Source organism: Echinops telfairi, unplaced genomic scaffold, assembly GCF_000313985.2.
Source record: "Echinops telfairi isolate 266 unplaced genomic scaffold, ASM31398v2 ScPeMD7_6080;HRSCAF=6971, whole genome shotgun sequence".
NCBI classification, from domain to species: Eukaryota; Metazoa; Chordata; class Mammalia; order Afrosoricida; family Tenrecidae; genus Echinops; species Echinops telfairi.
In genome coordinates, this window is record NW_022109980.1 from 46,686 (window position 1) to 60,548 (window position 13,863).

A 13,863-nucleotide genomic window follows, 5' to 3' on the forward strand; every position below is an offset into this window, starting at 1 on the left:
AAGACGTTTTGAGTTCATCACAAAGATCAAAAACACGTTTTCAAGTTTTCCTTTCAACGACCATCTCACTTCAGCATTATTCAGCACATCCAACTCCTTGCAAAGGTGCAAAAACAGTCGACTGTTTAAAGTGTTGTTTTACCTCCAATACTACTGCCTTTACAAAATTGACAGGACTTATGATGCTTTTCGTTACTTCTTGTAACTCTTGTGGCAGCATCTTCCATGCTAATATTTGTCGCTGAATCATACCGTGAGTGCTGATGTCTTTTGGTGACTCATTCAGTACCAAACATTGAAATCCAGATCGACATCCTAGCATAGCTGGAGCAGCATCTCTGCAAACGCCACAAACCTTTTTGCAAGAATTCTCATTCTCTTTCAGAAATGAACCAACTGTGTCAAATACATCACGTGCAGTAGTTGTCCTTTCAAGAGGTTTGCAAAAAAGAAACTCATCTTAAAAGTCGCCATCATTAATATACCTCATATAAACCAGTAAGTGTGAATAGTTTGCAACATTTGTAGATTTGTCAAGCTGGATGCTCAATATTGGAAGTGGAGCAGATTTAATTTCCCAGATTAGCTGATCAAGAATATCAGCAGACATGCCAACTATTCTTCGTGTTGTTAGATAAAGAAATTGCTCTCAATTTCATAACAAATTTGTCTCTGATCATAACTCGAACAATGTCTTTGGCCACTGGCAACAGTAAATCCTCAGCAATGGTGTGAGGTTTCATATCTCTGGCAATTATGAGTGGCCCCAAATATGAAACTTCAACAACTGCTATGTTTTGTTTGTGGTACTTGCTACCAGTGTCAAGTCTGGCTTTCTTGAGTCCATCAGCTTGGCTTCTAAAATAGTTGGTATCCTTTCTGGCAAAGCTCGGATGCTTGCTTTCAAAATGTTGTTTTACTTTGTTTGTTTTATAGATTCGGCTGATAGAAATTCACAACAAATAACACATTGCGGTTTCTCAATTCCTGCTGTAATTATTCAGGTAAAACCATACTATAAAAAATCCTCACTGTAATTTCTTTTCTTAACGTTCTTCTCTACACGATCCATTGCCATAGGATGGTTTGCTAATGAAAATAATGTATAACAATAGCTTTAATAATTCAGAAGAAGATAGATGGCATAGTTCAGTCAATACAATTCATTAAAGTTTTCTATGATTTACCATTCTGTGTTTTATTTACATACCTGTTACTATCACAAGGGGGCAGTATTCACATCAACCACAGCTGACTATAAAAAGTCCGATCAGCATCCAGATTAAGTTCCTATGATACTGATTTTTTTAACAGTAGTTGATGATTTTACAGTACATGATTTTACATTTACCCAGTCATTATAATTCATGAAGTGTTGTTTTACCTCCAATACTACTGCTTTCAACACAGCAGCTGCTTTTAACAGAGTAGCTGCTTTCAACACAGCAGCTGCTTTCTACACAGCAGCTGCTCTCTACACAGCAGTGCTCTCTACACAGTAGCTGCTCTCTACACATGTGTGACTGGTCCGCATAAATACGTTTTGGTGCCAACCCTCTCACATACACCCGTGTGTTAGACAGGGTTCTCTAGAGAGATAAAACCAAATTCCTGATAATATAATATATTTATTTATAAAGATAATTAGACATATAACGAGAAATGAACTGTTAAATTATATACAGATAATTATACAATACAAGAAATAAACAGTTAAATTAGAAAGCACTATAAATGGCTTAGTGCAACTCACGTCCGTGAGAGAAAGTTGAGAGACTAGAAGTCCTTCAAGTCTCTGTCTGATGCCAGATCTTCCTCTATTTGTAGAGAGAGCTAGGCTGTGTCAGCACAGCAGCCAATCACAAGGCAGGTCACCAATGGCCAGTCCCCAGCTCCAGAGAAGTCTTAAAGGGACCTCAACTTACAGCGACACAGTCCACAGGCTAGGCGTCCCACAGGCAGTGTAGCCTTTAAATTGAGGCACAGAACAAGCAAGGCAGCCGCACACTGGTCTGATGATCACAGAGCGAGAGACAGGAAAGGCAAGGCTCACCAAGCCATCTATCTCTCCGCCCCTCAGTCAATCTCACCTGCGTTTATCAGCCAGGCTGGCACAATAAACTATCTCAACCTGTATTTGTACAGGGTGTATGTGATGGGGTTGACGCGACGATGTCATCACACCGGGTACTCAGATGTGGGCGTATCTGCATGTGGGCGGACCCGCCTAGAAATGGACAGAGGAGCAATATCTAGGTTCCTAAGACCATCAGAAATGTGTGTTTTCCTATGGTCTTAGGGTGACCCCTGTGAAAAGGTTGTTTGACCCCCAAAGGGGTCTTGACCCACAGGTTGAGAACTAACCTAGAGGAAGAGCTATTTACTTATGTTTTTGTAGGAGAAAACTGATGGACTCCCCTTAGGAGGATGCAACCACGTTTGGAAAAAGATGAAGGACAAGGAAAAGATGAAGAACCTACTCAATCTTAACCGTGATTCTGTTTCCAGGTTGCTAACAGCGCACAGGGAGGAGTATTTGTTTATATTTTTACAGGCAAAGGAGATAGGTGGAGTTTTTTCTTCAGCCAGCAAGGCCCAGAAGAAAGGAAGCTGATGCTGTGACCTGGGAGTTGAGAAAACAGCCAAGAGACCCCTGTCCTGTTGCTGAAGTTACCAAAAACGTCAAGAAGACCTCGCAAACTCATGAGGTTGGCAATTTCTACCATTATGTTTCCCTTACATTAAATCTGCAACATTTTAATATCAAATGATATTGAAAGTCTATAATCTGATCATTTGATATTAAAATGTTGCAGATTTAATGTAACCTTAAACAGGATTGGGCCTTAATTATAAGCTATTGGCAGAGGTTTAAGGGAAACATTTCGTTAGATGTTAATCAGCTAAAAAAGCATATTTGATATACATTCAAAGATAGATTTAAGGTATCCCATAGCTCTAAGGTGATTAAACAATTGGTGGACGGCATAGAGAGGCTGGATCCCACATGCTTGGGTTCAGAGTATTTCACATAGCTTAAATTCTAGTCTGACTGGTGTTCATTAAAATTTTGATACTCAGCAATTACATGCTGCTTCTACTAGAAAGCTAAGGCATAGGAAAGAAAATCACGTAGCCTCAATGGCTCTTTGAAATTTATACATAAAACAAAAGGGATTTTTTTTTGTGGGTAGCAGAGAACAGGAAGAGAGTGTATACGGATGAATCCTTTATTCTCATATACTAAGAAGCCTGTCAGGCTAGGTTTCTGGGGGTGGAGGAAGGCCTTCATCCTGTGAGTTGGAGGTGAGTCCCAATCACATTCTCATAATATTGTTCTTGACTATACCCTCCTGTTATAGTGCTATCTTAAAATTACCTCTTACAAGCACATGGCTAATTGCTATGTAGCCAGCAGCTTTAACTATAGAAGACATCCCTTTTTACTCTCTCTCTTCCCGCTGTGTCATCCAACCCCTCTCAAACCTTCCCCAAATAGTGAATGGGCTGTGTGTGTGTGTGTGTGTGTGTGTGTGTGTGTGTGGCTTGGGGGTGGGGTGTGGTTACCCCTTGAGCCTGGATTTAAAATAATTGCCATAGCTCAAATTTTTGGCTTGGCTGCATTGTTATTGTCATTACTTTTGCCTCGGCAACTTTCAGTGTATAGAAAATAACCATGTTGCCCTTGTAGCTCTTTTCAATTTAATATATAAAATAAAAGGGGGATTTGTGGGATACAGAACAACCCCCCCCCTCGTCCTCCCATAATATATGCCAAATCTAAGAACACATAGTCATTGACTATATGCTTGCAGGTCAACTGCTTAAAAGTTTTCTCCATGCGGTTATCAGCCATCTAGAGCAATCAGACTCTTTAGTCTGTCCCACCCTAAGTAGGGCCCACTCCCTGCTGATAAGGATAGTGGATTTCTCCCCTGAAGGAGAGCCCAAAGACTTGGTCAAGCCAACTCAAGGAGGACCAAACTTAGGCTGCCATGTTGAATCTAGGGTCCGCCCATTTGTCACATGTGTACCCCTAGAGCTTCCCCATTATACTGCATGTACAACCCTAGCTCATCCCCTTCCTATTGCATGTATGCCTATGGTACAACCCCTTGCTGGTTATGATGTAATAAGGGGGGGCTTGCACATCCCTGAAAATGTATATAAGCGCGATTGGAAATATTTCTCTGCGCAAACCTGGCTGCTGAGATCATGGCCTTCCTGGAGGTGAGCACTTGCATATTTTATCTTGTCTGATGTCTCTTTGATTTTAACCCTCAATTACACAACCACCCCTTGGACCTGTTCGATTGTGGGGACTGGTACCCTTTAATAAAGGATGGATCTTTTTTTAGTACTAATGATGATGTCAAAGACCTGTGCATACATGTTACACACACAATGGATTATTTGAATTGGCAATCGTATTTCAAAAATCTGTTGCTAGAATGATAAAGTGTCATTTTCTGGTGGTGATGTAGTCATTAAAACTAAATGGGTAAAGATGTCATCTGGCAAGCTTGGAAGTTGTTCTGTGTTTATTTATGTGTACCAGAGCGTACGATTGATAGCTGACTTAAATCATTCTTTGTACGTTGGGATTTTATCAACTTGTTAGCTTGTAGATGATGATGATATTTCCTGATGTGCTATTGCTTTTCTTTGTAGAGTATGCTTGTTTGACTTCAGATATATGGGGAATAAAGACATAGCAAGGTAATTTCTGCTGTTTTCCTTCTCTTCCAACAGAGGGCAGTGTTAGCCACGCCATGTAAGACCCAGGAAAATCAGCACATAACCATTTAATTAAAATCTCTGAAAATGTGGCGGGAAATGTCAGCTGACACTAAGCATTGACATTAGGACATTCATGGTTTATTGAATGGTTCTTAACATAATAAAGTTTTAATTTAAACCAGTGTAAACTTAAGTAAATATATATTTTAAAGTTTTCCAAAAGGGCTGATTAGGCTGTTGAGCAGTATTTCTATCTTGTGATAAGGAGAATTTCTATCTTGTGAGATCTCATCGCCCCTAGAACAGATGCTGGTCTTTCTGGAAGGACTTGAGAATAGGACAGCGCTCCAGGGAAGGCAGGAATTTCTAAAAAAAAGGACAGCTGCAAGGCTGGTAACTTTGTCAACAATCTAGAAATACTGGGCATCAGTTACTAAGGTAACTGGAAATCCCCAACAGCAATGGAGAGATACAGTGCACATTATCCACTCCTTTTTCTTGTTTTGCTTTTTAAACCTTAGTGAAATAAATATATGAAGAAGTATTTGAGGTACCCTAAGGCAAAGGTAACTCCTTTTCTTTTTTTAAATCAATTTATTTTGGGGCTCATACAACTCTTATCACATCCATTGTCTGAAGCACACTGGACAGGCCTTTTCAAGAGGATTTTTTGTAGGATAGAGTTTAGCTAGGTAACCCCAATACACTTTTGTTTAGTTCAATTCCAGGGCACTTCCGAAAATGAAAGAGTCTCTTGGAATGGGATTTCCTGTTTTGTCTCTGGAACATCTCCTACTAGATAGTTGAGATGAAGAGTTCCATGTTCCATTGCTTTCCGCCACCTCTTGAAGCAGGTATGGGCATTGTCACAATGAGCCTTAGCCACTGGTATCCTGTCGACCAATTTCGCTATGTTTTCTAGAGGAAAAACGCTTTCTCTTCCGCAGTTCATTATAAATTTTATTTAATGGTAAATTTTATTTACCATTTACCATTATTCATGGTAAATTTTATTTAATGGAATCGTATCATGAAAAGAAAATAAACTTCATAACTCTTACGACTATTAAACATTCAGGATCCAAATTTAACTCAAGGCCAGAAACAGATTAAAATGCCGCTTATTTATGAGTACTAAACTCCTGGATTCCCGCCCCTCACCCTATTTCCACACTGCGTGTTCAACACAGCTCACTGTCTTCTCTGACTCTTGTCCTTCCTCTCCTCCTGCAGAAGGACTGAATCTCACCAGAGGATGGGCCACTGAACTCTGGGGTTTTTGAAAAGAAGGGAAGTGAGAAGCTGTTAAGTTTCTTCATTATGGTCTTACAGTATAAACAGTTTTAAAGATACGGTGAAGGTTTTTTTCCATTTCCAGTGGTATTCCCCATTTAATCCTTGGAATGATGGAATGCTGAGCATAGGTGGGAGCCTGGTGATTATTACATTTTAACTGGAAAGAAGCTAAGCTTGAGATACATTACTGTAGCACTCCCTTTCCTAACTGTAATGTCTGTTACAGGGTGAATGAGGCCTGGCTGTCTAAACACTTTGGAATAGACCAAAAATTGCAAACCCTGCAGATCAGGAGTAATGCAAGCCCGGCTTCAGCACCTGAGTAGCCTGGAAAGTTCATTTACGCTTAATCACAGTAAGTGAAAACATGCCTGGGGTACCCATGTCAAACATACTGTTTCACCTCAAAGCCTGGTTTAATCATCAATATGATTGTAGATGATGTCACAGATCTAGCTCTATTTGTGTGTCTCTGCTAGGTGTCGACCTAAAATCATTTGATCATGCATGAATATATACTCGCAAAATGCATGGGTTCCTCAACGAATTTAGGGTTTTTTCCCCAACCATTTTTGATGCTTCTCCCTTCTGCCACTTCCCTTAGCTTCATATTGGATTTTTTCCCAATGAATTCCTATTTTCATCATATCATTTCATGTTGGTGATCCTTCATGCTTACTGTGAAATTTTAGTGCAAATACTGGCCTGCTGAAGATAAAAGTTTATAGACAATTTGTGTGGAGTTAATATTCATTTATGTGGTTTTCTGATTTTGCACATAACTAGTGGCACGGGCTAAAATGATTCACACATTATTTCCTAGTTATGTCACCATACTTTGTTAGTAAAAACTTGTCTCCAGAAAAATTGTTGCCTCATTGTTTGCATGCTTTAGAGCTAATGCTACAGACCTGAAGTGAACATCAGCCGAACAGATTCTCACTCACTGCCATGGAGTCATTCACAACTCATTGCCACCCCATAGGACGGAGTTGAACTGCCCCTTGGGTTTCTGATAGCAAAACTCTGTATGGGAGTAGAAAGCTTCCACGTTTACCCTTTGAGAGGCTGGTGGTTTCAAACTGCTGACCTTGAGGCTAGCAGCCAAAAATGATACCCACTGCTCCACCAGTGCTCCTTGCTAAATTGATTAGCCACCTTGGATTAAGGAAGTAGGACCATGAAACTCAGTGGGGCTGCAGGGCGTGAGGAGGCTCCTTTCTTTTTGCTTGTCTCTTCCTCAGTCTGGGGAAAAGTGTTCCATGAATCACTGTTTTGGAGCAAAGCTTTAATTACTCTTTTGTTCATCCAAGGTTGTGCAATGACAGAAGCAGATATCTTCCACCAGGCACTTCTGAAAGGCAGCACTGCTACTGAAGTTTCCACCAGTACTAGATACCATATCTTTTTTCACCCAGCGCTTCAAGGTAAAGATGAAGGGTTTGGATTTGAATGTTAGCAATCAAAGGCAGCCCGGTTGGGAAATTTGGATGGCAAAAGAATTTGTCTGCTGTGAGACCTTCGAAAGTCACTCCCGACTCACTTGCCCTAGCCACAAAGTGAGGGGACGTGACTAATTTGTCCTGAAATACCTGTCTACCTATTAAATCCTCCAGTTTTATTTTCTTGTCTCAGAGCAGTTCTTTCATACTTTTATGACAGTATCCAAGAGATCTTTAGCCCAAAACATAACTGGATCTGCAGGCTAGAGGGTATCCAGGTGAATAGGTTGACTTTTCTAATCAGAAACCAAAGTGTTTTTTCTTAGATGTTTGTCTCTAAGTATGAATCAGCATTGCCATAAGGAAGAAAACAAGATACAATCCACTGTTGTGTCCAGAGTCACTCAATGGGGTGAAATAAATCATGGATGTTGTAGTGCTTTGCAAAACTAACTATGCTGTAAGGGTAACATTAATAAAAGAACTCAACAGCCAAAGGTTAAAAAAATCACATTTATTTTGGCCTGGATTAGGTCATTTCCCCCCTTCTATTGGTAATTCAGTTTGTTAGCCAAGCCCTCCAGGTTTACTATGGAAACCAAGCTTCTGTTTTTCAAAGAAACTTATAAGAGAAAATCACATTTTTGATAATAAGAAATAGGCTACAGAATCTCTTTATGAAGTTTGTTCCCATTTAAATACAGCCTGAGTTCATTTTACATTGTGCCAATAAATAATGGCATTTGTTCCCATGGTTTGCATTTGTGTCAGGCTGGGTTGACTAGAGCAACAAATCCAGAGACACTCATATACATGTAAGAGAGAGCTTTATATTGAGAAGACATCCAAGCCCCGTCCAGATCAAGTCATTAAGTCTGCTATTAGTCCATAAGTCTGATACTAGTCTAGAAATCCCTCCTCAGACTCGCACAGTCATATATAATGAGGTAAAATGCAGGAAGATCTCAGGTCGGTGGATGCAAAGGCTTGTGGATCCAATGGCATCTCAGTGCTGGCGCAGGTCTCCCTGTGGCTTCTCTACCTCTCTGAGTGCAGAGCTTGAACAGGAAGGTGAAGTAGAGAAAGGGGCTCTCACAGGTGTCAGCAAGTCTCCACTTGGCATGTCAAAAGGAAGGTGAAGGCAGAGAGAGAGAGGGAGACCTGACTCCAGAGAGCCGTTTATCTAGGTTGCCCTCCAATCAAGCTTCAACCTGATTGACAAGCTAAACTCCACCCCTTCACTCTTAATACACACAAGTTGACATAAGATTATGTAACTACCACAGCATTGTACTCCGATTCTGATACTCATTATTTAACAAATTTTATATATATATATTATAACTTAAACTCACTGCCATTAAGTCAATGCTGTCTGATAGTGATTCCCTTTGGATTTCTGAGACTGTAACTGTTTATGGGAGTAGAAAGCTCAGTCTTTCTCCCAAGCAGCTGCTGGTGGTTGGAACTGCCAACCATGAGGATCACAGCCCAGTGAGTGACCACTACATCAACAGGACTCCTATTTGTCTTAGTATATTTCAGTCACTCATCTAAGTGCAAAGTCCTTGGGTGGCACAAATGGTTAGCACTTGTCTTAGTTATCTAGTAATTTTAGAGCAGAAATATCACAAGTAGATCATTTTAACAAACGGAAATGTATTCTTTCATAGTTTAGCAGGCTAGAGCACCAAATTCAGGACACCAGCTGTAGAAGCAGGTTTTCTTTTTCTGTCTGCTCTAGTGGAAGGTTCTTATCCATTTTCAACATCTGTAGAGGTGAACCTTAGAGATTTTCATGTGTCTTGGCATCAACCTTTCCCTGGGTTTAGGAGGTTCCTCAGCACAAGGACACTGTGCTACACTCTGTTATTCTTTCTTGGTGGTTATTCTTTCTTGGTGGTAGTGAGGTGCCTCTTGTAAAGCTACAACTCAGAATACACCCCACACTAATTTTATTACATATATTGCTACTGTTAGGTGACACACAACCATTCCAATTCATAGCCACCCTATTTACAACAGAATTAAATACAGCCCAGTCCTGTGACAACCTCCCAGTAACAGATAGAGGTTGGGACTTAGCAAACGGAAAATGGAGGATAACTACAGCAGATCACAAAATGAATGAGAACCACACAATACTGGGAATCATGGCCTAGCCAAATTGACACACATTTTGGAGTCACAATTCAGTCTACGATAGTGCTTAATCACTAACTAGAAGTTGGTGGTTTGAACCCCCTAACCCCCCACCCCAACCCAGAGTTGCTTCAGAAGACAGGACTGTGACTATCTGCTCCTAAAAAGTCAGGGCCTTGAAAAACTGCATAGATTCAGTGGCAATTAACAACAGCAACCATATCCTAAGTACTTGATGAATGTTAACTTTTTAGAGTTTTGGATGGCCTGGGACTAAAGAGTGACTGCACGTGGGCATAAGAGATATGCTTTTGAGGTGATGGAGATGTTCTAAAATGGAATTGTGATGGTTGAACAACCCATCAAAATTGACTAAAACTAATTGAATTTCACATTTTAAACAGATGAGTTTTGTTGAGTATATTTTACCACAATAATGCTATTAAAATACAGAAGTTATAATCCTTATAATAGCCCTATGATATAGTTACTGTTATCATTACTATTTAAAATGAGAACATTCAGATGATCAGGGAGGTTAATAATCTACAGGTGGTCAGTGGGGGAAAAAACAGATTTCAAATTTAGGCCACTTATCAAAAGAGTCCAGAGAAAATCAAATTAGTTGCCAATAACAAATAGGCTACAGAATCTCTTTATGAAGTTTGTTCCAATTAAAATACATCATGAGCTCATTTCTCATAATGCCAATAAATAAGGACATTTGTTCCCATGGTTTGCATGGTATTTCTATTCTGATATTATTTATTTAACAACACACACACACACACACACACACACACAGAATTCTGCTTGGAAGAATAGTAAGGAGAGAGCCAGAAAATGTAAAACCATCCAGGGTTCTACCTGTCACGGTCACATACAATTAGCTCTGTGACATGTGTATTGCTTTGGTCATTTGTGTTTTTGAAAGTTTTTTGTTAGTTTTTTCCAAATTGTCATCTGATAATTAGCTTCTTGAAGGGTAGGAGGATAAAGCCAGAAGAACATTCCAATTGGACCTCAAAAATTTCATGGAAAAAGTTCCACTGTGTTTGATTCCATTTTTCCACGAAATTTTCATAGGACACGGTTTTGCAATCTAATGAAGTTAGTCAATGTTTGTTTCTTTGAAGGCTCACAAATCTGTAAATAATTTTGTACACTTTTTAATTTTGTTTGCTTGTTTCCTTTATGCAGTGGACACTTAAAAAGTTTACACAATCTGTCAAATTGTGATGCAGCCTATTAATCTCTTGGAGCCTTGGTGACTTGATGAGTTACTTGTGGGGCTGCCTACCACAAGATCAGCTGTTCAAAACCTCTAGGTCTGCATGGATCAAAGCGTAGGATTTTTCTACGCTGATAAAAAGTTACGGCCTCAGAATCCCACAGGCACAGTTCTGCCTTATCCTATAGGGTCACTGTGAGTCAGAATTGACTCAATGGTAATGGGTTTAGTTTATTAATCTCCTCTCACCAAAACCCAAATTTAAACCTATTTCTTTTGAGTAGATTTTCACTCCTAATTACCCTATAACTTCCTAAACTGGCCCCATACGCTTTCCAGAGCTGTAAATAAGTCTTTACAAATATTTATTGTGGGCCCTTACTGAAGGAGTAGCAGGCAAAATGAAGTTCAACTTTGTTCTGATAACTTGGAACTCTTTGATATTCACCTTCCAGATACGATCTCTGAAGACAAAATGGGTGAATAAGCATATGTGGTGAAGATAGTGGATGTTGCCTGGTGATCAAAATATATAGCATCGGGGTCTTAAAGCCTGAAGTCAAACAAGTGGCCATCTAGCAGAGAAGCAAATGAGTCCACATGGAAGAAGCACAACAGGCTGTGTGATCATGAGATGTCAACAGCATCAGGCATCAGGTATCAAAAGATCCGAAACAAACAACTATATTGATGTGAAAGAGGGGGATTGAAGTGGAGACCCAAAGCCCATCTGTAGATAATTGGATATCTCCCCCCCATAGAAGTGTTATAAGGAAGAGATGATTCAACCAAGGTGTATTATAGCATTGACCAATCACACATCATTCCTCTAGTTCCTGAATTCTATCCCCCACCCCCACTACCATGACCCAGTTCTAACTTAAAAATCTGGCTAGACGGAAAGCACGCATTAGTTCAGATATGAGCTCTGGACACATGGAATTCAGGAAAGATTAACCTCTCAGGAACAGTAATAGGAGTAGCAATATCATGAGATTAGGGGGATGATTAGAGAGGGGAAACGATGGGAAAGGGGGAACCTATCACAAGATTGGATATATAGCCCCTGCCCCCTTGAAGGGGATGAATATCAGAAATGTTGGTGTACAGAGACAATGCATACTAAGTAGCAATAAGAATATGTCACTGATCAAGGATATAGAAGGGTGGGAAGGTGAGGAAGGGAGGGGGGAAAAGGAGGAGCTTTTACCAAGGACTCAAGTAGAAAATGTTTTGGAAATGATGGCAGCCTATGTATAAATATGCTTGATACAATTGATATGTGGAATGTTTTAAGAGCTACAAGAGCCCCAATAAAATGATTTTTTTTAATGAAGTTCAATGCCTTTGTGATTTTGGACTGGAAGAGGCATTTCAATTCCCCTTCCCATCTTTGCAAGAAGAGTATGTCTTCCCATCTTTCCAAGGAGCTGCAGCAGAAATGGAATGTTTAGTTCATGCCCATCCACCAGGATGAAGTAGTTCATGTTGTGCAAGGACACTACAAAGGTCAGCATATTGGTCCAGGTTTACAGGAAGAAATAGGTCATCTACATTGAATGGGTGCAGTAAGATAAAGGTACTGGCATACCTGTCTGTGTGGGTATTCACTCCAGCAAGGTGGTGCTCACTAAGCTAAAATTGGGCAAGACCACAACAAGATCCTCAAATGCAAAGCCAAATTTCTCCAAGTAGGAAAGGAAAAGGGCAAATATAAGGAAGAATCACTTGAGAAGATGCAAGAGCAAAACAGTCTTATGCACAACTTCCATTAAAACTGACACATTGTCTTAAAGGCTTGAAGTTAAATAAGCGGTCGTGTAGCATGGGAGAAGCACAGCAGCCTGTGTGATCACTAGGTGTTGACAGGATCAGGTATCAGGCATCAGAAGACCCAAAACAATCATAAGGATTCAAGAGAGTGGGGTCAGAGTGGAGACACAAAGCCAATCATCTGTAGACAATTGGACATGCCCTCAGAGAAGAGTCACAAGGAAGGGACATGTAAGCCAGAGTGCAATATAACACTGATGAAGCACACATCATCTAGCTCTTTAAACTAGAGTTGTGAGTTGGAACCGACTTGAGGGTGATAAGTTGGATTTCTTGGGGTTGGGTCTCTGTGAGTCAGAGCCTATTCTGGGCAGTGAGTTTAGTTTCTTGGGGTCAAGTCTCTGTGAGTTGTAGTGGACTTCAGGGCAGTGAGTTTGATTTCTTTGGGTTGGGTCTCTGTGAATCAGAGCAGACTCTGGACAGTGGTTTAGTTTCCTGGGGTCAAGACTGTGAGTCAGAGCTGACTTGAGGGCAGTGAGTTTGTTTCCTGGCGTCAGTTAATTTTGAGGGGGTCTGGCCTCTGAATAGGAGCCAACTCCAGAGAGTAAGTTTAGTTTCTTGAGGCCTGGTCTCTGTGAGTTTGAGCCAACTTGAAGGCAGTGAGTTTGGTTTCTTGGCGTCAGGTCTCTGTGAGTCAGAACAGACTCTAGGGCAGGGCGTTTACTTTTGTGGGAGTCTGTTCTCTGTGATTTGGAGCCTACTCAAGGCAATGAGATTAGTTTCTTTTTTTTAATTTGAAAACGTTCAGAATAGTAGTTCATTATTTATTAATTTTTATAAGTCATTTTATTGGGGGCTCATATAATTCTTATCACAATCCAAACATACATCCATTGTGTCAAGCACATTTGTACATTTGTTGCCATCATTCTCAAAACATTTGCTTCCTACTTGAGCCCTTAATATCAGCTCCTCATTTTCCCCCTGCCTCCCAACTCCCCCCTCCCTCATGAACCCTTCATAATTCATAAATTGTTATTATTTTGTCATATCTTACACTATATGATGTCTCCCATCACCCACTTTTCTGTTGTCCATCTTCCAGAGAGGAGGTTATATGTAGATTCTTGTAATTGGTTCCCCCTTTCTACCCCACCTTCCCTCCACCCTCCAGGTATCGCCACTCTCACCTCTGTTCCTGAAGGGCTCATCTGTCCTGGATTCCCTGTGTTTCCAGTT

At 40.4% G+C, this 13,863-nt stretch overlaps 1 long non-coding RNA gene across 5 annotated transcripts in view; it reads left to right on the top strand.

The window, feature by feature from the left end:
• The first annotated feature begins 2,315 nt into the window (after nt 1-2,315).
• Nucleotides 2,316-13,863, top strand: part of LOC123522365 — a 20,387-nt gene continuing 8,839 nt past the window's right edge. Inside the window, exons 1-4 of one of the 5 annotated variants that reach the window (XR_006680629.1) lie at nt 2,316-2,708; nt 4,672-6,164; nt 6,263-6,391; nt 7,350-7,463. This is a non-coding gene — a long non-coding RNA (uncharacterized LOC123522365). Of the gene's footprint in view, nt 2,709-3,970; nt 4,231-4,671; nt 6,392-7,349; nt 7,464-13,863 lie in introns of those variants that run through there. The other 4 variants (XR_006680628.1, XR_006680627.1, XR_006680626.1 and 1 more) reach the window with 4 other exon arrangements.